The sequence below is a fragment of the Ictalurus punctatus genome, unplaced genomic scaffold, assembly GCF_001660625.3.
Source record: "Ictalurus punctatus breed USDA103 unplaced genomic scaffold, Coco_2.0 Super-Scaffold_100046, whole genome shotgun sequence".
Classification (NCBI taxonomy): domain Eukaryota; kingdom Metazoa; phylum Chordata; class Actinopteri; order Siluriformes; family Ictaluridae; genus Ictalurus; species Ictalurus punctatus.
Genome location: NW_026521087.1, coordinates 1434070 through 1454069, shown reverse-complemented (window position 1 = coordinate 1454069; position 20000 = coordinate 1434070). Strand labels below are relative to the sequence as shown.

At 43.1% G+C, this 20000-nt stretch overlaps 3 non-coding genes and 2 pseudogenes across 3 annotated transcripts; 3 read left to right on the top strand and 2 right to left on the bottom strand.

The window, feature by feature from the left end:
- The first annotated feature begins 2133 nt into the window (after positions 1–2133).
- Positions 2134–2205, top strand: trnag-ucc (transfer RNA glycine (anticodon UCC)). Its single transcript has one exon. It is a non-coding gene; the product is annotated as a tRNA-Gly (tRNA).
- Positions 2206–3535: 1330 nt separating this feature from the next.
- Positions 3536–3607, top strand: trnag-ucc (transfer RNA glycine (anticodon UCC)). The gene has a single exon. It is a non-coding gene; the product is annotated as a tRNA-Gly (tRNA).
- Positions 3608–4838: 1231 nt separating this feature from the next.
- On the top strand, positions 4839–4910 carry trnag-ucc (transfer RNA glycine (anticodon UCC)). The gene has a single exon. It is a non-coding gene; the product is annotated as a tRNA-Gly (tRNA).
- A 13866-nt stretch (positions 4911–18776) lies between these two features.
- On the bottom strand, positions 18777–18895 carry LOC124627317 (uncharacterized; annotated as a pseudogene).
- A 168-nt stretch (positions 18896–19063) lies between these two features.
- LOC124627328 (uncharacterized) lies at positions 19064–19182 on the bottom strand (annotated as a pseudogene).
- Between the last annotated feature and the right edge of the window lie 818 nt (positions 19183–20000).

Genomic DNA, 20000 nt, shown 5'->3' with positions numbered 1-20000 from the left:
CAATAAAAAGAACAGGTGACTAGGTGAGAGAAAGCAGGACGCGGAAATGAGAGCCAGGTGGGAATGGTGGAACTGATGGTGTGCGTTTGCCAAGGACCATGCTAATGCTCTTACTGTGGATTATAACCTTGTGGATATTGATTCAGGAGGCTGGCGAACACACTGGGAATATTCTGCCAAGGTGAATAAACGAGCGAGCGGAGTTTTGAGGGTTCGGAGGCACATCACGGGTTTTGAGATCCTTTCTTTAATACTTTTGTGGAGAACCACTATGTTTAAATCGTTGGATGTTACTGTCTGTAAAGAACTCCAAGTGTTAGGCGGAATCTGACTGCCGGTTTCCCATGCTTTCGGGTTCACAAACTCCCGTACGCCTAAATCACCGCCATTGAAGTGCAGCTTTTAAAGTGAACAACTTTTTTGTTTTGGGTAAGAATTATTTTGGGGTTAAATGTTTTTTTCTTCTGCCTTTTGTGTGTGAAAATTTTCTTTTATGAATAGAGCCTTATTTCCTTATGGGTGCGTTTATTAATCCCACGTAGGGGAACTTTTTGGTTTTCGTTATTTCGGTTTGTATGACTGAAACGATCTGTATTTTCTTATGTTTATTGCATAAATAATAATAAACTTATTTTGTAAGAATTGAGTAGCCTACTGATTTTTTTATTCTGAGTGATGTCCAAATTATAAGTTATAAGTGACTGTTAATTTGAACTGTCAGGCATCCAAACCCCATAAGGTACCACGCTACAGAGTGGCGCCCGAATGGGGACCGAACCGTAAGATTTAGAAAGTTTAGTTGGGGTACTGAACTTAACAGACTTGGACATTTGCGTTAGTGATGGACTTTGTAAATTATTGTGAACCATTGTAAATTATTGTGAAATACAGTGTGTACATATATTTTCAGTTTTTCTGGTTGGTGTTTACATGAAATGTATGTTATTGAGAACATTCAGGAGTCTGTGTAACTACTTGCTGCTCTGTATTGTTTCTCTTATTCCCTGGCCATGTCTACCCCTACCCCTCGAATCAAGCACATCATTACTCTTGTCTTCTTGATGAAGTAAAGAGCCAGGCTACCACATGGAATGGAATTCAATGGAAGGGAACAGGGGCGAAAATGTAAGAAAATGCGGTCTCTCCGTGTCTGTCAATCTTCGGCTTTTCGTTCCAATATAGCAGGAGCCACAACTGATTCCAATTGTTGGATCCGCTGATCTTGGCTTTCAATAGACTAATGTGTGGCTTCTGCTTGGTTAGAATGAAAACCTGCAACCACACTGGCCCATTCTGGAGAAGACTGGACAACCCTGATCTAAAGCAAATAACCACTGAGGAAAGTGCCACTTTGTGAGTTCTGAATCCGTCATGCCGACTCGACGTCACTCGATGAACAGGGAAGGAACTGGTAGATGAGAAGACTTCCCACTGTTGACAAATGGCGATTTCAGTTGAGGGTGCGTTTGCTTTGCGTTTTCCCGCTTGGAGGTGGGGAATTACAAGTCGCAACCCCGTGTCAAGCGCATCATTACTCTTGTCTTCTTGATGAAGGAAAGAGCCAGGCTTCCACATTCAGTGGAAAAGCAGAGACTGCCTGTGATTTTGCAAGCAGCTGTTATCTACCTTGCTACAAAAGCTCAATGGAAGGGAAACCGCTCCCAGCCTTTTTCGGGCGTAGACCTCTTGCTGATAGGTGAACTTGGCGACCAGTACTTTACGGAAAATTTTCCAGTCACGCACAGAGTCTTATTGAGCAACGAAAGAGCCAGGCTTCCACTTTCTGTGGAAAACCAGAGACTCCCTTTCATTTTGTAAGCAAATGTTGACTGTTTTTCTACTTAAGCACAAAAGAAGGAAATCTGCTCTGTCCAAGATCTCGCTTTCCGGCTGTTCCTAGAGGACCTGATCCTACGGTGATGACAACCGGTCAGTTATTAAAGCAAAGTTCAAAATTTCTAACTTGTTTCTGCCCAGTCTTAAACTAGGGACCTTTTGCATGTGAAGCAAACGTGATAACCACTACACTACAGAAACCATGGCAGGAGTGCCCTATAGCTGTTGCCTATGGTCTGCTGATGAGAAGTGCACATACTTAAACTTTTGTTCAGCAGAGTTGAATTGCCTAGCGTGGCATTGGTGGTATAGAGGTGAGCATAGCTGCCTTCCAAGCAGTTGACCCGGGTTCGATTCCCGGCCAATGCACGGATTGCCTCTAGGAGCTTCTGGAGGTACTTTATGGTAGTTGGTAGAAAAGGAAGGAATCACCTACCTGAAAATAAATGGTTCAACAGAATGTGTCATAGGCTTCTCTGCAGGCCTCCCACAACTCTTTCTGCTTCCCACTTGAATTCTTAGTGCTTCTTTGCTGTTTGTAAACACAGCATGATCTAAGAAAATGCGGTCTCTCCGTGTCTGTCTTTTGTTAGCGAAAAGCTAGCATGCAAACTGTGCTGAGGTGTGTACATTTTCTGCAATCAGCCATCTATATAGTCAATATTTTATATTTAATAAGCAAATATGTCTATATGCTGATTGGTCTTAAGCAGCGTTGTCCAATATTCAGCTTTTCGTTCCAATCTAGCAGGAGCCACACCTGATTCCAATTGTTGGATCCGCTGATCTTGGCTTTCAATAGACTAAAGTGTGGCTTCTGCTTGGTTAGAATGAAAACCTGCAACCACACTGGCCCATTCTGGAGAAGACTGGACAACCCTGATCTAAAGCAAATAACCACTGAGGAAAGTGCCACTTTGTGAGTTCTGAATCCGTCATGCCGACTCGACGTCACTCGATGAACAGGGAAGGAACTGGTAGATGAGAAGACTTCCCACTGTTGACAAATGGCGATTTCAGTTGAGGGTGCGTTTGCTTTGCGTTTTCCCGCTTGGAGGTGGGGAATTACAAGTCGCAACCCCGTGTCAAGCGCATCATTACTCTTGTCTTCTTGATGAAGGAAAGAGCCAGGCTTCCACATTCAGTGGAAAAGCAGAGACTGCCTGTGATTTTGCAAGCAGCTGTTATCTACCTTGCTACAAAAGCTCAATGGAAGGGAAACCGCTCCCAGCCTTTTTCGGGCGTAGACCTCTTGCTGATAGGTGAACTTGGCGACCAGTACTTTACGGAAAATTTTCCAGTCACGCACAGAGTCTTATTGAGCAACGAAAGAGCCAGGCTTCCACTTTCTGTGGAAAACCAGAGACTCCCTTTCATTTTGTAAGCAAATGTTGACTGTTTTTCTACTTAAGCACAAAAGAAGGAAATCTGCTCTGTCCAAGGTCTCGCTTTCCGGCTGTTCCTAGAGGACCTGATCCTACGGTGATGACAACCGGTCAGTTATTAAAGCAAAGTTCAAAATTTCTAGCTTGTTTCTGCCCAGTCTTAAACTAGGGACCTTTTGCATGTGAAGCAAACGTGATAACCACTACACTACAGAAACCATGGCAGGAGTGCCCTTTAGCTGTTGCCTATGGTCTGCTGATGAGAAGTGCACATACTTAAACTTTTGTTCAGCAGAGTTGAATTGCCTAGCGTGGCATTGGTGGTATAGAGGTGAGCATAGCTGCCTTCCAAGCAGTTGACCCGGGTTCGATTCCCGGCCAATGCACGGATTGTCTCTAGGAGCTTCTGGAGGTACTTTATGGTAGTTGGCACAAAAGGAAGGAATCACCTATTTGAAAATAAATGAGTCAACAGAATGTGCCATAGGCTTCTCTGCAGGCCTCCCACAACTCTTTCTGCTTCCCTCTTGAATTCTTAGTGTTTCTTTGCTGTTTGTAAACACAGCATGATCCAACAGGGCAGGTTTGACCCGCGAACAGGGGCGAAAATGTAAGAAAATGCGGTCTCTCTGTGTCTGTCAATCTTCAGCTTTTCGTTCCAATCTAGCAGGAGCCACACCTGATTCCAATTGTTGGATCCGCTGATCTTGGCTTTCAATAGACTAAAGTGTGGCTTCTGCTTGGTTAGAATGACAACCTGCAACCACACTGGCCCATTCTGGAGAAGACTGGACAACCCTGATCTAAAGCAAATAACCACTGAGGTAAGTGCCACTTAGTGAGTTCTGAATCCCTCATGCCGACTCGACATCACTCGATGAACAGGGAAGGAACTGGTAGATGAGAAGACTTCCCACTGTTGACGAATGGCGATTTCAGTTGAGGGTGCGTTTGCTTTGCGTTTTCCCGCTTGGAGGTGGGGAATTACAAGTCACAACCTCGTGTCAAGCGCAACATTACTCTTGTCTTCTTGATGAAGGAAAGAGCCAGGCTTCCACATTCAGTGGAAAAGCAGAGACTGCCTGTGATTTTGCAAGCAGCTGTTATCTGCCTTGCTACAAAAGCTCAATGGAAGGGAAACCACTCCCAGCCTTTTTCGGGCATAGACCTCTTGCTGATAGGTGAACTTGGCGACCAGTACTTTACGGAAAATTTTCCAGTCACGCACAGAGTCTTATTGAGCAACGAAAGAGCCAGGCTTCCACTTTCTGTGGAAAACCAGAGACTCCCTTTCATTTTTGTAAGCAAATGTTAACTGCTTTGCTACTTAAGCACAAAAGAAGGAAATGTGCTCTGTTCAAGGTCTTGCTTTCCGGCTGTTCCTAGAGGACCTGATCCTAGGGTGATGACAACCGGTCAGTTATTAAAGCAAAGTTCAAAATTTCTAGCTTGTTTCTGCCAGTCTTAAACTAGGGACCTTGTGTGTAGAAGCAAAAGTGATAACCACTACACTACAGAAACCATGACAGGAGTGCCCTTTAGCTGTTGCCTATGGTCTGCTGATGAGAAGTGCACATACTTAAACTTTTGTTCAGCAGAGTTGAATAGCCTAGCCTGGCATTGGTGGTATAGAGGTGAGCATAGCTGCCTTCCAAGCAGTTGACCCGGATTCGATTCCCGGCCAATGCATGGATTGTATTTAGGAGCTTCTGGAGGTACTTTATGGTAGTTGGTAGAAAAGGAAGGAATCACCTACCTGAAAATAAATGGTTCAACAGAATGTGTCATAGGCTTCTCTGCAGGCCTCCCACAACTCTTTCTGCTTCCAACTTGAATTCTTAGTGCTTCTTTGCTGTTTGTAAACACAGCATGATCTAAGAAAATGCGGTCTCTCCGTGTCTGTCTTTTGTTAGCGAAAAGCTAGCATGCAAACTGTGCTGAGGTGTGTACATTTTCTGCAATCAGCCATCTATATAGTCAATATTTTATATTTAATAAGCAAATATGTCTATATGCTGATTGGTCTTAAGCAGCGTTGTCCAATATTCAGCTTTTCGTTCCAATCTAGCAGGAGCCACACCTGATTCCAATTGTTGGATCCGCTGATCTTGGCTTTCAATAGACTAAAGTGTGGCTTCTGCTTGGTTAGAATGAAAACCTGCAACCACACTGGCCCATTCTGGATAAGACTGGACGACCCTGATCTAAAGCAAATAACCACTGAGGAAAGTGTCACTTTGTGAGTTCTGAATCCGTCATGCCGACTCGACGTCACTTGATGAACAGGGAAGGAACTGGTAGATGAGAAGACTTCCCACTGTTGACGAATGGCGATTTCAGTTGAGGGTGCGTTTGCTTTGCGTTTTCCCGCTTGGAGGTGGGGAATTACAAGTCGCAACCTCGAGTCAAGCGCATCATTACTCTTGACCCGTAGGGCCGACGATCAAAGTCTTGATAGTGAGTAGGGGCTGTGCTCCTACGGCCTCCATATTTGACCATCTCCGCATAGGAGAGCACTCTTTCCCCCGTGCACCGTGCTCTATGTCGCGGTGAGAACGGGGTGTAGGCCGAGCCATGCTCTGCACAGCACGTTTGCGTCCACGTGTGACCATAGTCCAACCATCTATCTCTGGCCAAACCATGGTTTAAGAGTCTTATCCTTTTTAATGTATATGTGTGTTCATAGACTGATTGTAGAGCTAAATGAATGAAGTTGGACCTTTTTTCCGTGTTTTAGGTGTGAGAGTATTCCTGGGGAGAATGGAGTCAGGTAAGTAGGCTTATTTTTTTATGTTTTTTGTGTTATCAGGTACGTAGGATCTTAATTAGTATTGTGTTTTATTTAGATTTTAATCTAATTGTATTATTTATTAAATTACTATTTTAATAAATAATACAATTAGATTAAAATCTAAATATAACAATGCAAAAAGCCCCACTACAGATGATTAAAACAGCTAATTTTCTGATTGGCCCTTGGCTGTTATCTTTCAAAAACCACAAAAACATGGGAGAGCCTCCTATTGGCCCATTCAAAAAGAGTCCCGCCCCCTATATTATAAAAAGGCACAGTTTATTTCTCCATTTAGGTTTCAATTGTTTTAATCTCTTTTTTAATATTTTTTTCTTTTTCTTTCAAGGGATTATAGGGTGGTGTAGGTATGCATTTGCCTGTGTTTGTCCTTATTTGGAGTTGTAATTAATCAAATAATGATTCTTATGAACAGGCCGACCAGAACGAAAAAGAACAGTAGAGTGAATTGCAAACATGAGGCATGGGCTGATTGGGTTGGGGTTATGGTTAGCGGTTAGGCGGTTAGGGTCAGGGATGGGGTTAGGGTTAGGGGTTAGGGTTTGGTTAGGGGGGGTTAGGGTTAGGGTTAGGGGGTTAGGGTTAGGGGGTTAGGTTTTTGAATTATTTATTTCTTACTTAAAGTCCCCTGATTCAGGTTAAATGTGCACTGGCACATCTCCATCTTCCTTCTCTTTTGTCATTTGTAATATTCTCAGTGTTTTATTCTGTCTTTTGTGTATGAGGAATGATCTGTGTATTTATCAAAAAATGGATTATTTGGTTTTTAGTGGCCTATATGTCTATCCTTTTCTAATCAAAAGTCAGACTATTCAGGGTTAGGGTGAGGCTTAGGCTCAGGAATGAAATTTGAAAATGAGCAGATTGTTAGGCTTAAGGTTGGGGTCAGGCATGGGGTTCAAAGGTTAGGGTTAGGGTCAGTGGTGGGGTTCCAAGGTTATGGTTAGGGTTGGGGTCAACAATGGGGTTCAAAAGGTTGGGTTTGAGTTGTGGTCAGGCATAGGGTTCAAAGGTAGGGTCAGTGGTGGGGTTGCAAGGTTATGGTTAGGGTTGGGGTTAGGGTCAGCGATGGGGTTCAAAGGTTAGGTTTAGGGTTAGGGGGTTAGGTTTAGGGTTCAGTTTGGGGTCAGGGTAGGGTTAGGGGGTTGGGATGGGAAATTGGGGATAAGGGATTGACTTGTGTGTGAAATGGTTTTCCAAGTGCTTTGTTTTTCTCTTTTCTACAGGTTCGATACTGGATGATTGACTGGGGATCTAAGGTAAGTGCTTAAAAAGTTAAGTGCCAATCCCACTCTGTGTGGTAGGGTGCAATATGTAAGTGCTTTAATCCTTTCTGAAAAAAGAAAGGTAAGTGCTTCAACACGCATGTCATTCAATCCTCTAATACACACAATAAAAATCAAACCATCAAAATCAAAAGGGTTTCCCTTGATCCCGTATTCCACCCTCCAATCTTCAAACCTGTATTCTTTTTATTGTTGGATAATGTTATTGTATAGTTCCCTTCAGTACCTGAATTCCTTATTTATACTCTTAACCCATTCCCCAGCTTTACGTATACGGAACTTAATCTCATGTTATGGTTTAAACCGATGTCCTACCATAAATTTCTACCCCTCTCATTGAGTCCCCCGGGAGTCCATGTTTTTAATCTGTGTATCCATTTGAACTCACTTCTTTTTCTTTGTTTACCTGTCCATGCCCTATTGGATTCCAACCCTGAAATTGTTAAATGATTTACACCGTGTTCTTTAAAATGGTTAATCAGTTTTGTATTTTTGTTGTTCTTCTTGACGTTGTGTAGGTGTTGTTTTAACCTCACTACTAGTGCATTTTTAGTTTCCCCAACATAGCGTTTCCGGCAATATGCGCATGTTATACAGTACACTATATTGTTTGTGTTCAAGTTTAGATTTTGTGTTATGGGTGTGCCTGAAGCATATTTTATTTTCCTATAATACACTTGCCACGGAGACCGATGCCGGAGGGTTTTTGAGCTAAATCTGGAGCGGACCAAGATGTCCTTAAGGTTTTTGTTCTTTCTATATGCTGAAATGACTTAGAATTTTTGCAAGACCAGTAGTTGGTGTTGAGTGCATTCAAAATTGTTTTTGACTTTTTTATTTAGGGCTAGTGTTTGTTGATTATAGGTCGTTATCAATGGGATGACCTCTTGGGGGCTCGGCAGCAGGGTGTCTAGAGGTGGAGTCTTTATTTCCCTCAGTGTTGTGGCTTTGATATGTCTTAAAAATCTACGACTGTAGCCTCTATGTCTAAGGGCTTTGAACAGAACTCGAGCGGTGTCGTGGAAATCGTTCTCATCCGTACAAATGCGATAGAACCGTATCAGTTGGGACTTGACTATCCCTTTGAGCGTGTGTTTCGGATGAAAACTCGATTTGTGTACCGCTCAGCTGGTTCACCCAAGAAAACCATGGTGTCTAAAAACTGGATGGATTCTCTATTAGCCTTATGTTTTATTGTGATGTTAGGATGATGTGTGTTTGCAAGTAGGATGAATCGATCGAACTCCTCCATTCCGTGCTGCCAAACCCCAAAGATGTCATCCAGGTATCTGTAATAAACTAGGGGCTTAAATTCGCACCTGTCTAGAAGGGATGTTTCCCATTCCGCCATGTATATGTTTGCATAGGCAGGTGCAAATTTTTTTCCCATTGCTGTACCTTGAACCTGTAAGTAGAATCGTGAATCAAATTCAAAGTCATTCCGCGTTAGACCTATTTCTAAGAGTTGTAAAATATGTTTGTCTGGTCTGTGCGGATCCGGGTGATTTCTGAAAGCGTTTTTGAACAGCTTTTAGTCCTAAATCCATTGATGTGTTTGTGTATAAGCTGTTTATGTCAATTGTGAAAAGAAATGAATCGTTTGAGATACTGATATTTTGTATTTTGGCAATGAAGTCATATGTGTCTTTTATGTAGCTGCGATGTGTTTGTGATAGCGGATTTAAGAAGCTATCGATGTATTGGGCCGTGCGGTAGGACTCCCTCCCACAGTCTGACACTATCAGGCAGCCCCTGGGGATCTCACCTGGGATGGTCCATGTTTCTGGTGCAGCATGTATTTTCGGTAATAGGTAGAATAGTCTAGGCCTGGGAACGTCTGGACCCATTAAGTAGTGTTTCTGTTTCAGATTGATGTATTTTTCTTGATGCAACCCGTTCAAGACGTTTTGTATCATTAATTTAGTCTCGGTTTGTAGTGAGTGTTCCAAAGGGATGTAATGGTCGGTGTTATTCAATTGCCTTTTAGCCTCGAACATGTATTGAGTTTTATCCAAAATGACAATACCCGACCCCTTATCTGCCGGTTTTAAAATGATGCCAGTGTTTGTTTTAAGTGAACGGATTGCCCTTTTCTGTGCGGGTGATAAATTGTCTGATGTTTTAAAGGTTCTGTTTGAGTCTATGGCTCTGTGATTGTGTTTAATCAGTCGTTGAATATGTATGTTACATGCTGCAATTGGGGGTTCCCATTTGGATGTTTCTACAAATGGGGTGGTATCGGTTTGTGTGTGGAAGTCAAAATAATTCAAGATTTTTAACTTCCTATTGTGCAGATGGACATCCCTCTTAAGATCAGCAGCAGCCTCTCTCCCTGTGATAAATGAAAAGTTTTTGACAGATTGAAGATATTGGAGTGCGACTGGTTGTTGCACGTCTCCATCTTCAATAGCTTAACTGATCGCACCACCCATCAAACATGCGTTGTGCCATCTCCGCGGTCCAGTGGATATGATCTCTCTCGACCCTGAAAAACAATCTGTTCAATTCCCACAATGGACTCCCGTGTGACAATGTATTTATTCAATACCTCCAGATTCTGCTGCTCCTGTAGAGGTAAGGATTCTGAGAATTGAATAACCGGTGTGTGGATTGTGGCATTTGGGAATATCGATTGAGCCGTTCTCCAAAGGCACTGCAGTTGTTTTATGGCCGTTTTATGGCCGTTTTATGTGGATGTTGTCCCCTGTTATTTAAACCCCCGGACAGGATTACCTTGTGTTCCAGTGGATGTGGATTTTGTTTTTGCCGGATTTTGGCCATGTGTAGAAAATTGGCCCCCGGAAAGCTGTCGATTTGTGTGTTTGGGTTTTTGATTACAGGGATCCGACTGAGATTGGAGTCCCCCATGAATACTATGGGTTTTCGAATGTTGATGGACCAATCTATTGCTTTCCTATCGGTGTTGATATGTCGGTTTGGTTTTTTTATATAAATCGATGATATCTAAAAGCCCATCGTCTGTGGAGTCCGAGGATACTCCATCAGATTTTGCCACTGTGTTATGTTCAGGAGGGGCAGATTCAGAGTGGGTTTCAGCACGAGATTCACTCCGTTCAATACTCTTTGTCATCCTTATCCTCTTTGTGTTAACAGTGGCGCCATCTGTATCGTCGTCCTCCCCCACAGGCGTGGTTGCTGGCCGGACCTGAGAGAGATCAGGTAGATTTATTTTTACCGTGACTCTATCCCGTTTAAGTTTGGGGGGTGTGTCTGGACTCACCTCTGGGGCGTGGCCTTGGGCCTGGACTTCAATTTGCCCGTGTCGGTGTCCAGGTCCTGCTAACGGGGCAACAGATATGGGTGAGTTAGATTGTAAATGGTGGATCTGGATAACATTATTCAAAGTGTGCTCAATAGGTGGATTGTAAATCTGTGCCTGTGGAGAACCGGCCCTTTGAAGGGCAGTGGCGTGTGAAATTGGGCCCGATTTATGTGAAGAAGCTGATTGTGTTGTATGTTATCTTTACAGAACTCTAGAATGCTGTCTGTCAGTTTTTGTTTAAACCTATGTCTGGCCCATTTCACCGCCACTGTCCATTCCAATTCCCCGAAAATCTGTATGTCATCCATAAGGTTATGTGTAACTTGTATGTAATGTTCCTGTAAGATGAGCATGTTATTGTTCATCCATGTGAGTGTGTTTTGCTTGATTTTTTGTGTGGTTGTGTCATTAGGTGATGCTGGTTTTATGAATTGTGTGAGTTTATTGACCCGTCTGTACATACCAGCCGGATGGTTGTTTGTGTGCAGGGAGTGTTCCACTATCTGCATGTGGTGTGTGGCTTGTATTAACTTGAAGTATGTTTTGGTCAGTGTTTTATCAAATGTGTTGTGTTTGCTTGGTGATGCTTGTGTTTGTGTATTTTCCCCTTCCCCAATTTGCTCATGGTCTCCTAAAACAGCAAATCTATTGTGCCAAGCCTTCATTTTGTACCTTTCCGGTGAGCAGACTTCAACAGTGTCTGGTGAGAACAACAATCATCAACCACATCACCATAACCTAGACCACTCTTACCCTACCATCTGTTCGCCAGTCCTCAATTGAGTGTTGTCCTTGGTTTTTATCCGGACGATCTTCCTTTGATCCAGGATTCTTTTTTGGACTGTTGGTGTTTGTGGGCGGAGTCTCTCAAGCCGTTTTCAGAGGATACAGGGAGGATAGGAAGGAAGAGAGGGGAAGAAAGAAACAAAAGAAAAAAAGGAAAAGAAAGAAAAGGAAGGGGGGATAAAGAGTTTAAGCCTTCTCGCTTCCTTCAGAAAATTCACTGTCCAGTTTCTTTATCTTTCTGAGGGTTACCTGATTACCTCCTGGTCTTTCGTTTCCTCGTCGACTCGGCTGGTCTGTGGCTTGATGTCCTTGACACTGTTGTGTTCCTTTCCCGGTTTCACTTAAAAGTTTAAACTTTATTAAATTTTTCTTGTTTAAAAACAAAGTTTTTATAATAATATAATAAAAGGCTAGAAAAAGGGAAAAAACGGTTAGGAGATTCCTTCAGTAAAATCCTAACGTTTTACATCCAAGATGCTTCTTCAGAGGATTATCAACTACCTTGGGGAAAGGGGCCTATATTTATACCTCTAGTGTGGGTGTGATTAAGTTGTGGGTGTGGTCGAATGTGAGTAAATCTGATGGTGATTGGTTGAGTTTTGTAACCTCCCAAGGAGCAGCCCCATCTGTGGCTTTATTTTTCCCTCCAAAACGAGGGATTTAAATGAGTGGTTAATGATTGGACTAAAATTTCAGTAGAGTTGTCAAAATAAAAGTTCCCAAATCAGTCCACCATTTTGTTTGGTCCTGTAGGATCTTTTTCAAGTTAAAAGTCTCTATACTTATCTTTTATTAAAATGATCCTTTAGGTCTTGTGTCGATGAGGGGAAGAAAGATAAGAAGGCACGGGCTGGGTTAGGTTTTTGAATTATTTATTTCTTACTTAAAGTCCCCTGATTCAGGTTAAATGTGCACTGGCCCATCTCCATCTTCCTTCTCTTTTGTCGTTTGTAATATTCTCAGTGTTTTATTCTGTCTTTTGTGTATGAGGAATGATCTGTGTATTTATCAAAAAATGGATTATTTGGTTTTTAGTGGCCTATATGTCTATCCTTTTCTGATCAAAAGTCAGACTATTCAGAGTTAGGGTGAGGCTTAGGCTCAGGAATGAAATTTGAAAATGAGCAGATTGTTAGGCTTAGGGTTTTGGTTAGGTTAGGGTTAGGGTTAGAGGGTTAGGGGGTTAGGGGTTAGGGTCAGGGTTATGGTTAGCGGTTAGGGTTAAGGTTAGGGTTTAGGGTTAGGGTTTAGGATTTAGGGTTAGGGTTAAGGTTAGGGTTAGGGTTGTGGGTCAGGGTAGGCGCTAACCTGTATGCACTGGCCATCTTATGTCGCTCACTCCACTGTTTTTCACCCCCATGTCAGTCGGTCCATTCCCACCATTCTTTTTCTCTTTTGTTTTTTTCAGGAACTATACTGGCACGGGTTGGCCTATGGAACGGCGACCCGGAAAGAGTTCCCTCGGACTCAGTGAGTATACTTTCAGGGTCGTGTCGTGTGAGCATGCCATGTGTCTTTTTTCTTGCGCCTCCCGGTGGGATTGAGTCTTTGTTGAGCCTGTCAGGCTGTAGTGGAGTGACACGGATTCCCCTTCGTGCGTCGGAACTGTCCCGTTCGCAGTCCCTGATAGGGATAGGATGTTTTTCCTGTCTGGTACAGGAGTTTGGGCGGACGCTGGGAGCGTGTCGCACTCGCGGGGAGGCCGGGAAGTTAAGAGAAATGTCCGGAAGGCTGCCCGCGTCCTCGTGGCCGACGGAGGACACATCGCTCTGCGGGTCAGTCATCGTGGACCTCGTTTGTTTTCTCTGCGGGGCGGATGTTTCAGACTCCTGTTCGGCCTCTGAGCTTTCGAACAGAGTCTCGAGGTTCAGCGGAGCTACCGTCATCTCCGCGTACTTTTTGGCCTCGTCGACCATCTGGCGCTTGAGTTTTGTACCGAAGGTACGTTCGGCCCACTGGGCGGCTTTGTCGAAGGAACGGTCAAACCCTTCGCATCCGATGCGTTCGAGCTTGTTCCCCTCTTCGGACAACGCTTTCGTGTAGTGGCTATTCAGAATATTAATGGTGTTCTGAGCCCACTTTTTTGCATTGTCCTCAATGAGGGCTTGCGTGGCGGCGTTTGGCAAAGCCGGTTTGATAACCTCCGATAGGTATTTTACAATTTCGCCGATCGCAGGAGGCTGCCCTTGGCATATATTGTTCATGTGATGTTTCAATTTTATGATCTTGAACGACGTGCGGACCGAGTCGATATGAGGGTCCGTAGACTGTTTCGGCTTTTGGTTCTGCCAGTGATGTGATTTCTTGTTTTTGGGGTGCGAGCGCACCATATACCGAGGCCCCGAGGTACAGGGCCTCGAACGGGCCCGGGGTTCAAAAGATTGCGGCCTGTCAGGCCGACGATCAAAGTCATGATAGTGAGTAGGGGCTGTGCTCCTACGGCCTCCGTATTTGACCATCTCCGCGTAGGAGAGCACTCTTTCCGCCTGTGCACGGCGCTCTATGTCGCGGTGGTAACGGGGCGTAGGCCGAGCCATGCTCTGGACGGCACGTTTGCGTCCGCGTGTGACCATAGTCCAACCGTCTCTCTCTGGCCAAACCATGGTTTAAGTGTCTTCTCCTTTTTAATATATATGTGTACGTGTGTTCGTAGATTTGTTGTGGATCTGAATTGATCAAATTGGACCTTTTTTCTATGTTTTAGGTGTGAGAGGACTCTTGGGGAGATTGGAACCAGGTAAGTAGGCTTATTTATTATTTTTTTATGTTTTTTTGTGTTCTCAGGTAAGTAGGATCTTAATTAGTATCATGTACTTTTTTATTTTCAGGAAAATGGGGCTCGATTTGTGTTAGGTGCTTTTTAAGTAATTGTGGAATTATGTATTATATACTATATTATCAAGTGTATTTTGAGGAATTTTTATTTCAGGTCAATAGGAATTAATTTGTATTATGTGCTTTTTAATTTTCAGAGAAGTAGAGCTTAATTTGTATTAGATATGTTACTCTCCCGGTTAATAGGGCTTAATTTGTATTATATGCTTTGTTATCAGTTGTATTTAGAGGAATTTTTATTCTGAATCAGTGGAATCACTTTCCTTGAATTCTGGAGTGAGGATAAATTAACAAGCCGTTGCAACGTTTCGGTTCTCCTGGAACCTTCTTCAGGCAGGCTTGTTATGATTTGAAATTAGTTAACCGAATAAGTTTGAGGATCCAACAAAAATGATATGAGTATTGTTTAAAGGCTTTCTCTCAAAGAGCTGGAAGCAGTTTTACTAAAATAGATTAAGCATCAAAAGAGTATGATTAGTGTTTGAAGGCTTTCTCTCAAAGAGCTGTAAGCAGATTTACTAAAATAGATTAAGCATCAATAGAGTACGAGTAGTGTTTAAAGGCTTTCTCTCAAAGAGCTGTAAGCAGATTTACTAAAATAGATTAAGCATCAATAGAGTATGATTAGTGTTTAAAGGCTTTCTCTCAAAGAGCTGGAAGCAGTGAGTGAGCTTTTGCCTCCGCAACTGTCCCTTTTTATAGTATAGGGGGCGGGACTCTGTTTGAATGGGCCAATAGGAGGCTCTCTGTTTGAATGGGCCAATAGGAGGCTCTCCCATGTGTTTGTGGTTGTTTTAATCATCTGTAGTGGGGCTTTTTGCATTGTTTTATTTTGATTTTAAACTAATGGTATTATTTATTAAATTACTGTTTCCCACTTGTGTACTGTGGGTTTTCCATTATTTATTTATTTATTTATTTCTCCATTTAGGTTTGAATTGTTTTAATCTCTTTTTTAATTCTTTTTTCTTTTTCTTTCAAGGGATTCTGGGGTGGCATAGGTATGCCTTTGCCCGTGTTTGTCCTTATCAGGAGTTGTGATTAATCAAATAATGATTCTTATGAACAGGCCGACCAGAAGGGAAAAGAACAGTAGAGCGAATTGCAAACATGAGGCACGGGCTGATTAGGGTTGGGGTTAGGGTTAGCGGTTAGGGTTAGGGTTAGGGGGTTAGGGTTAGGGTTAGGGGGTTAGGGTTAGGGTTAGGGTTAAGGTTAGGGTTAGGGTTAGGGTTTTAGTGTTAAGGTTAAGGTTATGGTTAGGTTTTAGGGTTAGGGTTGGGGTTAGGGTTAAGTTTTAGGGTTAGGGTTAGGTTTTAGGGTTAAGGTTACGGTTAAGGTTAGGGTTAGGTTTTAGGGTTAGGATTAGGTTTAGGGTTAGGTTTTAGTGTTAGGTTTTAGGGTTAGGGTTAGGTTTTAAGTTTAAGGTTAGGGTTAAGTTTTAGGGTTAAGGTTAGGGTTAGGGTTAGTGCTTTTAGGAGGGTGGGCGCTAACCTGTGTGCACAGGCCATCTATGTCGTTCGCTCAAATGGATTCACTTCACATTAAGGCCTTGGGGATGTATAGTACCTAATTTCCTAATCCAGATCTTTTCTGCTCTTTTTCTCTGAAGCACAGACCACAACGGGTTGGCCTGCAGGACCGTGACGCTGAATGAGTCCCATCCGTGCTCCAGAAAGTGTTGGACCAGGTAGGTATTCTTTTCTTTTCCTTTCAGGATGTTGTGTTTGTGTTGGGTCATTCTGACCAGAATGGTGTTTCCCGTCTCACCCACGTATTGTGTGCAACACTTTTTGCAGGTGATTAGGTACACCGCATTTTTAGTGTGTACGGTGCCCGATCGGTGAGTAGGGAAGACTTCCTTTGTGCTCCTGTTTAGGACGTATTCTCTTTGGAAAAAATATTGCCCGTGATGCTTGGGTTTAGCATCGTGGAGGGCCGAACTTTAGCTCTGATCAAATAGTCATGCAGATTTTTGTTCTTCCGGAACGCTGCAATGACCTTGTGGTTTTTGAAAATCTGTGTCTGTCCCAACAGGTTTTGGAAGTTGGACCTAACCCCCCTGGTCAGTTTCACCGCGGCCGACGAGTACGTCAGGACAAAGGGCACGACGGTGCCCTCCGTCTGGGTCCCTTTGGTCAGGTACGATTTCAAGATTTTTCTAAGGAATGACCTGCTGTATCCTCGTGGTTTGAGTGCTCCGAAGAGGATTCGTGTCGCTTCTCTGAAGTCTCGTTCCTGGGTGCATATGCGGCTAAACCTGAGGAGTTGCGACTTGACTAGGCCGGAATAGGTGTGTTTGGGGTGGAAGCTCCTTTTATGCAATAGGGCATGCATGTCGGTCTCCTTGAAGAATACTTTAATGTCCAGTTTGTGTGACGAATTAAAATCAGGGCCTTTGTACGTAGTGGTGTCTAGAAAGTCCACCGACTCATATCTAATAGTGGATTTAAGTGTAATAGACGGATTGTGGTTATTTAAAGAGACGTCGAAATCCCTGAACTCATCCTCAAAGTGGGTCCACACTCCCCAGATATCATCCAGATATCTAAAGTAGTGAAGGGGCCTTCTGTGGCATTCGGCCAAAGCCGAAGCCTCCCACTCTGCCATAAAAATGTTGGCGTAGGCCGGGGCGAACTTCTTGCCCATCGCCGTGCCTTTTATTTGTAGGAAAAATTCCCCGTTGAACTCAAAGTCATTTCTGTTTAAATTGATGTCTAAAAGTCGGATGAGTTCCTCGTCAGGCCTAGAGGCGTCCGGGTGTTTTTTAAGTATATTTTTTATCGCCTGAATTCCATCTCCGATGTCGATGTTTGTGTATAGGCTATCTATGTCCATGGTGAAAAGGATGGCTTTCGGCGGGATTTTTAGTCCTTTCACCTTGTGTACAAAATCGTATGTATCCTTAATGTAACTGGGGTGGCCCATAGAAAGGGGATTTAAATAATAATCCAGGAATTCGGCAGTGTAGTAGGTCTCGCTACCACAGTCTGAGACTATGGGTCTTCCTGGGGGAATTTCATAGGGCCTGCTCCATTTTGCTCGGTCCTTATGTATTTTCGGGAGCATGTAAAACCTCCTGCTCCTCGGTTCTAAATTCCCCAGCAGGTAGGATTTTTGTTTTGCGTTAATGTATTTTTTTGTGTAAAGACTTTGTATTATTTCTTTTACCATCAGTATGGTGTCTAGGTAGACTGGTTCTTTCAATTTCCTATAATATTTAGGGTCATTTAATTGTTTGTACCCCTCCCATAAATATTGTTCCCGATCCATAATGACTATGGCACTCCCTTTGTCTGCCGGTTTTAAAATGATCTGTTTGTTACTCTGCAGTTTCCTGAGAGCATCAATCTCCCCCGGAGTGAGGTTCGGTTCTTCTCGGGGTGGCCTGAAATGATTTTTAAAAAGTTTTAAGTCCGTCTCAAATAGCTTCAGAAGTTCTGCGGGTAGTTTATCTGTCGGCGGGGTCCAATCAGATTTAGGTGTGAATGGAGGTGGTTCTTTTTGTGTGTCATTATGGAAATAGGCTGCTAATTTTAGTCTTCTATGGTATTGCTGTAGGTCGAATCGTGTTTGTATTACCTGTTGCTTCATGCCCGTTGTGCCCGATGGAATAAATGTTAGGCCTTTATTAAGGAGGCTAAGTTGACAGGAAGTGATGTGGAATTTTTTTGATAGGACGATGACATTTCTATTCCCTTCCTGTATATGCAGGCTTATGGGGAGATTTAATTTAAATATTGCAGCCAGTGCTGGAGCATGCTACCGGCCGTGTCCGCCGTCCAATGAATCAGGTCACCTTTGGTTTGAAATTCAAAGCTGGGTAGGGCCGGAATGTGTTTGAGGTTTCTCGTGATGTAGGCGTTAAGGGTATCAAGATGTATTTGTTCGTTGGGCGGGAGCTCAGGAGAAAAATTCACCACCGGCACCCAGATTTCCGCCCGAGGGAATTTTTCTTTGGCCGTTCTCAATAGCCCTTGAAGCCCCTTGATGGCCGTTTCGTTAACGTTATTGGTTCTGCCATTTATGCCCAATGAAAAAATGACGTGTTCTGTGTCCGTAGAGACTGTGTTTTTGTCAAGCATCTGTTTTACATGTGCGAATTTGGCCCCCGGATAGCTCTCAATCTGTAGGTCGGGGTTCTTAAAAGGTGGTATTCTGGACAGATTGGAGTCCCCGATAATGAGGAATTTTCTCCGGGGCGTCAGTGTCCATTGAGATTTTCTTTTTGTCGCTATGTGGTGTCTGTTAGGCCTGTCTTCCAGCCCGTCGCAGTGTAATGCGGGAGACGCGCCAGGCCCTAAGCTTAAGCGGGCCTGTGTGGCTGTTTTGAGGCTAGTGATTTTGTTAGGGCTCGAAGTCGCCTCCCGTGGCGTGGCCTATTTAAATAGTGTAATCGACTGACTGACTGACTGACTGACTGACTGAGTGACTGAGTGAGTGAGTGAGTGAGTGAGTGAGTGAGTGAGTGAGTCCCCTTCAAACCTGTATCCAATCTTAATCCCAAGAGAGGATGTTCTGCAGAGGTCATGAAAACACTGATCCAAATTAAAAGCTTACAGCACCTAGTATTCCCAGTCCGTCTCCCAACCAAGTACTAACCAGGCCCAACTCTGCTTTGCTTCCGAGGTCAGACGAGATCAGGCTTTGTCAGAGTGGTATGGCCGTAAGCGAAAGCTGACCCCAAATGGGGCCTATTTAAATAGTGTAATCAAAAGACTGACTGATTGATTGATTGATTGATTGATTGATTGATTGGGTCCCCTTCAAACCTGTATCCAATCTTAATCCCAAGAGAGGAGGTTGTGCAGAGGTCATGAAAACACTGATCCAAATTAAAAGCTTACAGCACCTAGTATTCCCAGTCAGTCTCCCAACCAAGTACTAACCAGGCCCAACTCTGCTTTGCTTCCGAGGTCAGATGAGATCAGGCTTTGTCAGAGTGGTATGGCCGTAAGCGAAAGCTGACCCCAAATGGGGCCTATTTAAATAGTGTAATCAAAAGACTGACTGACTGACTGATTGATTGATTGATTGGGTCCCCTTCAAACCTGTATCCAATCTTAATTCCCATAGAGGATGTTGTGCAGAGGTCATGAAAACACTGATCCAAATAAAAAGCTTACAGCACCTAGTATTCCCAGTCAGTCTCCCAACCAAGTACTAACCAGGCCCGACTTTGCTTCCGAGGTCAGATGAGATCAGGCTTTGTTTTTTTACATTTTTTTTTTATTGAAAGTATTCAAAAAAATTCCATCAAGAAAATATGTTACAATATAAATACATTTTCATCTTAAAATATTAGAATGTACATTATTTTTACACATAAAACCTAACTCCATATAAAACATTTAGTATTTACACTCAGTATTATGTTTAAATTAAAACACAGTCATCCTCTAAAACAATAAATAACACTCGTATAATTAAAATTACCCTTGTTATCTTGGCACTTTCCACTGTAAGTCATCAAAAACCTTGCATACCTCAGGCGTAAAAACGTTATAAAATTCGTCCATTTTGTCTTCTTGCTTAAAATAGAGAAACAGACATTCAACGTATTTTTCTACTTTTCTTTTAAAAACACGCTCGACATCCAATACAATTCCTTCCCTCTTTGTCACGACCCTTCTTTCCCATGTTGCACTTTTGAACAGCATGACGAGCAGATTAATCAGTTTATTGTTCTTGCTCTTTTTATCAACTCCCAACATGACAATCTTATTCCATTCAAAATCTCTCACATTTTTTTCTCCCTTCAGGTGCCCAATTATCTC